The sequence below is a fragment of the Oncorhynchus mykiss genome, chromosome 2 (assembly GCF_057628025.1).
Source record: "Oncorhynchus mykiss isolate SJ-2025 chromosome 2, ASM5762802v1, whole genome shotgun sequence".
NCBI lineage: Eukaryota > Metazoa > Chordata > Actinopteri > Salmoniformes > Salmonidae > Oncorhynchus > Oncorhynchus mykiss.
In genome coordinates, this window is record NC_143023.1 from 14,816,981 (window position 1) to 14,824,809 (window position 7,829).

Consider the following 7,829-nt stretch of genomic DNA (forward strand, 5'->3'; position numbering starts at 1 on the left):
CCAGTCATTGGCAGCAGAGAACTGGGAGGAGAGGCGACCAAAGAAATAATTGGTTTTGGGGGTGACCAGAGAGATATACCTGCTGGAGCGCATGCTACAGGTGGGTGATGCAATGGTGACCAGCGAGCGGAGATAAGGGGGGACTTTACCTAGCAGGGTCTTGTAGATGACATGGAGCCAGTGGGTTTGGCGACGAGTATGAAGCGAGAGCCAGCCAACGAGAGCGTACAGGTCGCAATGGTGGGTATTATATGGGGCTTTGGTGACAAAACGGATTGCACTGTATAGACTGCATCCAATTATTTTATTTTTTTGAATTTTACCCCTTTTTCATGGTATCCAATTGTTGTAGTAGCTACTATCTTGTCTCATTGCTACAACTCCCGTACGGGCTCGGGAGAGACGAAGGCTGAATGTCATGCGTCCTCCGATACACAACCCAACCAGCCGTACTGCTTCTTAACACAGCGCGCATCCAACCCGGAAGCCAGCCGCACCAATGTGTCGGAGGGTACACCGTGCACCTGGCAACCTTGGCTAGCGCGCACTGCGCCCAGCCCGCCACAGGAGTCGCTGGTGCGCGGTGAGACAAGGAGATCCCTACCGACCAATCCCTCCCTAACCCGGACGACGCTAGGCCAATTGTGCATCGCCCCACGGACCTCCCGGTCGCGGCCGGTTACGACAGAGCCTGGGCGAGTACAGCGCCCTTAACCACTGCGCCACCCAATTTGTTGAGTAGGGTATTGGAGGCTATTTTGTAAATTACATCGTCGAGGATTGGTAGGATGGTCAGTTTTACAAGGGTATGTTTGGCAGCATGAGTGAAGGATGCTTTGTTGCGAAATAGGAAGCCAATTCTAGATTTAACTTTGGAATGGAGATGTTTGATGTGGGTCTGGAAGGAGAGTTTACAGTCTAACCAGACACCTAGGTATTTGTAGTTGTCCACGTATTCTAAGTCAGAGCCGTCACATGTTGGGCAGGCGGGCAGGTGCAGGCAGCGATCGGTTGAAGAGCATGTGCCAGAGAGCAGAATAATTTATGAATTTACCAATGCTGTTGAATATGACCAGTGTCAGTAAACTTAGGAACATTTTTAAAACTCAATTGTTGCCAGCAGCACAGTTAGTCACAAATGCTCTAGACAACATGAAAACAGCCTCACCACTTCTACTAGGGCGAGTAAAATGGTCAGAGTGAGGTGTTCTATCATTTGTGTGTGGAAGTAGCTTGCCAACTTTAGCCAGTTAGCTTGGGTGCTTGACTGCTGTTGTGAGGTCAGAATGCTCAGATCAACCCTACTCCTCAACCAGAGTGTCCAGTGTGTGCTCTGAACGCTCACGCTCTGAAATTATAAATGGCTCATTTGACAAATTCCAATACTTTGAATTTATGAAGCACAGAGCGTACTCTGGCACTCCAGGATGAATTGACGAACACACCCTTTTTGATCGTATTTAGCCTATTCCACCATCTGTAGAATGCATACTGGCATTTGAATATAGTGCGGGAACGGACACAATGTGGACATGGTGGACACATTTAAATGTAAATGAGGAGTCATGACTTGTTCGGAATTCCATGATCAGAACTCCATTATCAGAATACATAAGCTGCATGAACTGTCAAGTGTAGACACGGCTATTGACAGAAACAACTTGAATTGTTGCATCTCATTGTGTTGTTTTCCTCCGGTGGCTAGCTAACTAAAATTGTCCCTTTTCTAAATTCGCCATGGATGGAGATAGGGATTTGGACCTGTGATTTTACTTAATTCTCTGTACTGGCTAATGATTACGAAGGTGATTCTGATCCAGCCATAAATTCATACATTGTGCCCTTGGCCTAAAAGCACGGAAGTTCGATATGTAGCTAGCTAGAAGTAGAAAGCTAATGTTAACTAACTAACATTGCCCATGAAAGGAATTTAGGCTAGCGAGCATGCATTTTAGTCAGGTAGCCTAGAACAACAAAAAATAAAGGTGTGTACTTTATGACAGAATCATAGACCATTTCATCAACATGAAGAGAGGATTGCGGCATTATGTTTTTTCTGCTTGCATGAATACACACACACACACACACACACACACACACACACACACACACACACACACACACACACACACACACAGAGAGAGAGAGAAATCAGAACCATGGACAGCCACATCATATTTAGCTTACGTTGATTGAACTAAATAGTTTTTGGTATCTTTAAGTTGTCACTGTATTATACTAAGAAGAGGTGATTTGATGATGTTGAAATGGTGAAGTTGAAATGTTGCCGGAATAGTGGAAGCAGCTACTATTTTCTTTGCGACTTGGGGTAACTTTCCAATAGTTGTTTAGTAGTCTGAAAATGTCGGAAACTTTAACTTGCTTGACCATGCTGTAGGTCTTGTAACTGTTTGTTCCATGCAATATGCTTTGTGGACTTCACCGGACGGAGGTTGCTCTCTATATAATGTTTCAGGTAATGCAGAATGCAGACTGTGTTGAAGTAACAATGTTTATTACAACTACAGGGGCAGGTAAATGACAGGTTAAGGCAGGCAGGGGTCGATAATACAGAGTGGTGAGGCAAAGGTACAGAACGGCAGGAAGGCTCAGGATCAGGTCAGGCAGAGGTCGGTAATCCAGAGTAGGGGCAAAGGTACAGGACGGCAGGCAGGCTCAGGGGCGGGCAGAGTGGTCAGGCAGGCGGGCTCAGAGTCGGGACAGGCAAGGGTCAAAACCAGGAGGGCAAGAAAAAGAGAGACTGGGAAAAGCAGGAGCTGAGACAAAACACTGGTTGACTTGACAAACATATACGTATAAATACACAGGGGATAATGGGGAAGATGGGCGACATCTTGGAGGGGTGTGGAGACAATCACAAGGACAGGAGAAACAGATCAGGGTGTGACTGATTTTCTGATCAAACAAATTTATGAAGCACAGAGCGTACTCTGGCACTCCAGAATGAATTGACGAACACACCCTTTTTATCATATTTAGCCTATTCCACCATCTGTAGAATACATACTGGCATTTGAATATAGACAATCACAAGGACAGGTGAAACAGATCAGGGTGTGACACTGATTTTCTGATCAAACAAATTTATGAAGCACAGAGCGTACTCTGGCACTCCAGAATGAATTGACGAACACACCCTTTGTATCATATTTAGCCTATTCCACCATCTGTAGAATGCATACTGGCATTTGAACACAATGTGGACATGGTGGACACATTTAAATGTAAATGAAGAGGCATGACTTGTTCGGAATTCCATGATCAAAGGTGTGGTTGAATTTATTCTGTCACTGTGTCCTCTTACTGTCTCTGCCTTTAGGCCTATATATCACGGTGACAAGGCAGGTGAACTAACAGGTTACAGAGCAAACAAAGGTTGTAATATGGCTTTTTTTCTGACTTGGCTTCCCCAGTGATTTTGCTCACGCACCACTCTACATGCACAGAAGAAGAACAGAAGGCATTTGAAACGTATCTGTTTATTTAAACATCGGGTACATGTAGGACCTAGGTACTAACATCTTGTGGATTAAAAATGTCCAATGTAACATACATGTATGAAGGAAATTCAATAATGCAATGAGTCTGATTTGATAACCCCTTCCCCAATGTTTCGGTGTCACTGTGCCATTAGCTGCTGTGGCTGTGTGAGTGGATTGTATTACAGTAATTCTTATTCTTTGCTGTGTTCAGGCCTTGACTTGGGCAGGAGCTGTTATTAGAATTTCGTTATCAATGTTCATAAACTTAATTTAATCTACTCAGTCTGCAACCCAGAGTTTGTAAGATTCGGGTTGAATGAAACAGACAAGAATCCCAGTTTACAATAGTCAAATTGTTTATTCACGAGAGCACTCTGAAGTCCATTATACAAAGACATCCATCCATGGAAACATAAATGTTATACAAGAATAAACCAAACCAATACCTGTATTTACATTCGAAACTCATCAATGACTGTTTTAGGCCTATATCCAGTTAGAACTCTTCCTGTTAGGATTTCCATCATAATCTTCATGAAAGGAAAAGTCTGTCTAAACATTGAAGATAGTCTCATCTAACATTGGCTCCTTGTGGTTAAAAGAAACGGAGCCATCTCCTAGGCCTTGAGATCTGTATTCGTCATCCCACTGGTCGGAGCTTGGAATCGGTCCGTATCGCACCATCTGTTGCATCATTGACCTCTCCAGAGTCCTGGAAATGAGACCTCGCATACACGGAATCAAACAACAGCCACATAATACCAACAAAGTCATACAGGTGAAGGTTGCCCATAACACAGTGATTATGACATGTTTCCATTTCCCTAACATACTGTCAAACCAATTTGTTAGAGAATTATCCATCCCAGAGTTCTCTGCTAATTCGTGAGCTAATGTGGTTAAACCAGCCAGGGCCTTGGTCACTGATCCATCTGGAGCTGTGTTATCGGGAATAAAAGTACAACATTCCGATCCAAATATCACACACACCCTTCCCTTCTCAGCCAGTAGCATATCCAATGCTATTCTATTCTGCCATACCATCAAACTAGTTGCAGCTGTTTGTTCTGCTAACCCTTTTATCACATCTCTAGTATAGTTGATGAAACACTGTTGGTTATAGTAGATATAATTTATCCAATCTACATTTTTATTGAGAGTTGACCACCAGAAGATGCTTGATTCCAATCCAGCCAATATCTGATTCCTAACCTTGAACTCATCAGGCACCCCCCTTGGAACCCCAATGCTATCAATGTAAACTCTATTGTCAAAGGACCCTGACGGAGCACTCCTTCTCTCTCTTCTACCTGGCACTAGGTCTTTGTGTTTGATAAGGGTGAAGGGCATGCCTAACTCTACGAATGCACAAATACCGGTCCAATTTGTAGGCAGGTTAGGCCACAGCTTCATACCTCCACCAGACATCCACTCTAGGCCTTTTTATCTTACTAAAGTCCTTGGAACTCAACCACCCAGTCCGGTCCCTCATTGTCCCGTTGTTCTGTCTCCTAGTCCTTTGGTGCAAAAAGTGACAATTTTATTACATTTATTTAACTAGGCAAGTCAGTTAAGAACAAATTCTTATTTTCAACAATGGCCTAGGAATAGTGCCCCCTGTTCAGGGGCAGAATGACAGATTTGTACCATGTCAGCACAGGGGTTTGAACTTGCAACCTTCCGATTACTGGACCAACGCTCTAACCACTAGGCTACCCTGCCACCCCAATTAATCCCAGAACAACAGCAAAGGACCTTGTGAAGATGCTGGAGGAAACCGGTACAAAAGTATCTATATCCACAGTTAAACAAGTCCTATATCGGCAGAACCTGAAAGGCCGCTCAGCAAGGAAGTGCTGGACTGCTCCAAAACCGCCGTAAAAAAGCCATACTATGGTTTGCAACTGCACATGGGGACAAAGATCATACTTTTTGGAGAAATGTCCTCTGGTCTCATGAAACAAAAATAGAACTGATTGGTCGTAATGATCATCGTTATGTTGGGAGGAAAAAGGGGGAGGCTTGCAAGTCACACCATCCCAACCGTGAAGCACAGGGGTGGCAGCATCATGTTGTGGGGGTGCTTTGCTGCAGGAGGGACTGGTGTACTTCACAAAATAGATGGCATCATGAGGATGGAAAATTATTTAGATATATTGAAGCAACATCTCAAGGCATCTGTCAGGAAGTTAAATATTGGTCGCAAATGGTTCTCCAAAGTTGTGTCAAAATGGCTTAAGGACAACAAAGTCAAGGTATTGGAGTGGCCATCACAAAGCCCTGACCTCAATCCTGTAGAATATTTGTGGGAAGAACTGAAAAGCTTGTGCGAGCTAGGAGGCCTACAAACCTGACTCATTTACACCAGCTCTGTCATGAGGAATGGGCCAAAATTCACCCAACTCGATTGTGGGAAATTTGTGGAAGGCTACCTGAAACGTTTGACCCATGTTAAACATTTTAAAGGCAATGCTACCAAATACTAATTGAGTGTATGTAAACTTCTGACCCACAGGGAATGTGATGAAAGAAATAAAAGCTGAAATAAATAATTCTCTCAACTATTATTCTGACATTTCACATTCTTAAAATGAAGTGGTGATCCTAACTGACCTAAGGCAGGGAATTTTTACTCTGATTAAATGTCAGGAGTTGTGAAAAACTGAGTTTAAATGTATTTGGCTAAGGTGTATGTAAACTTCCGACTTCAACTTTACCCATTGCGTGCCTGAACATATTTCTTTAGCAGATGCACTTTAATTTAGATTACGAGGAAGTCTTTTAATGGCTGCATTGTCCAACAATTGCTTTATGATGCAATTACATTAATACATTCATGCATATCAGTCATTATGTATAACAAGAGGTTCTATCACATATGATGAGTCATTAAAGCTGGAATAATTAATTGAAACAATAACAAAGTGGCTAACCCCGCCTGTGTTTTGGTAAAAAGCTGAGGGATGGGCCTGGAGAAGTTAAACCACTTTCAAATTTAAAGCAAGAGCTATGTATGCAAGGACTGACCATCCATGATATGATATGGATGGGGCGGCAGGGTAGCCTAGTGGTTAGAGTGTTGGACTAGTAACCAAAATGTTTCATGTTCAAATCCCTGAGCTGACAAGGTACAAATCTGTTGTTCTGCCCCTGAACAGGCAGTTAACCCACTGTTCCTAGGCTGTCATTGAAAATAAGAACTTGTTCTTAACTGACTTGCCTAGTTAAAAAATATCAATATTATTGTTTTAACCATGTTTTGAGGCTGTACAGTGTTTGTTTACATTGACTTTGTTTACAAACATTGGAGTTTAACAAGCCTATATTTTGGGTTAAGATGGTGTATGACAGCTGAACTAAGCTAAGTTACATCTTTCAAGAATCAATGGCTGTATATCTTTAAGTCCTAAAATGGATGTAGTAACTAACTAGCTTTAAAATGTGTTTGTGAGTATGGCATCACTGTGTTTCACTGACCTTTATAATGAATGTCATTAAATACCTTAGAAACATGCAGCCATCTAATTATGTAGATATAGGCAATGTTATCCACACTTTTTCAAAGTTTTGTTTTGTGCGTGTGTGAGTCAGAGTTTATCTTGTAATCTGTTGTTTATACACATTAATGCTCTTTCTTCTTGAAATTGTCTGCATTTACCACCTTGGGTGTCCTGATAACACTCACAAATCAACACACACACACACACACCGTGGGTGATACACACAGGAGATATAGAGATCTATGGTGCAGCTGTGAAACCATATTGATATATTCTGTCCTATCCTGGGTAAGCAGCATCTGATAGATATTCATATCGTCTGACATCAGAAAACCCACCCACCCAGTATACACTACTACCCACATCAGTTAAATTGACATTGTGATGTGCAATACATTTTTCCTAATGCTCTCAGAAGCATGTACAGAGTGGTGTAATGCAGTTAAGTACAAATTCTTTAAAGTACTACTTAAGTAGTTTTGGGGGGTAAGCCAGACAAAATTAAACGGGCCTATTTATATAATGAATATGAATTCAGAAGACATAAATTATTAGATATTAAAGTATTAGACCTCTCACTAAAGGCTTCAGTCATACAAAAGTTACACTTAAATCAGAACTGGTTCACTAGGAAATTAATAAGAATGTCTCACCCGATGTTCAAGAATGGACTTTTCCCCTTTATTCAGATTATAAACTTGCACTTTCAGTTATTTGAAAAGGAAAGGATCTCCCAAATATTGCTATTTTTAAAACAAGCCATAGAAAGTCAGTTGCAATTTCAATTTAATCCACCAGAAAAAAACAGAACAACAAATATTGTGGT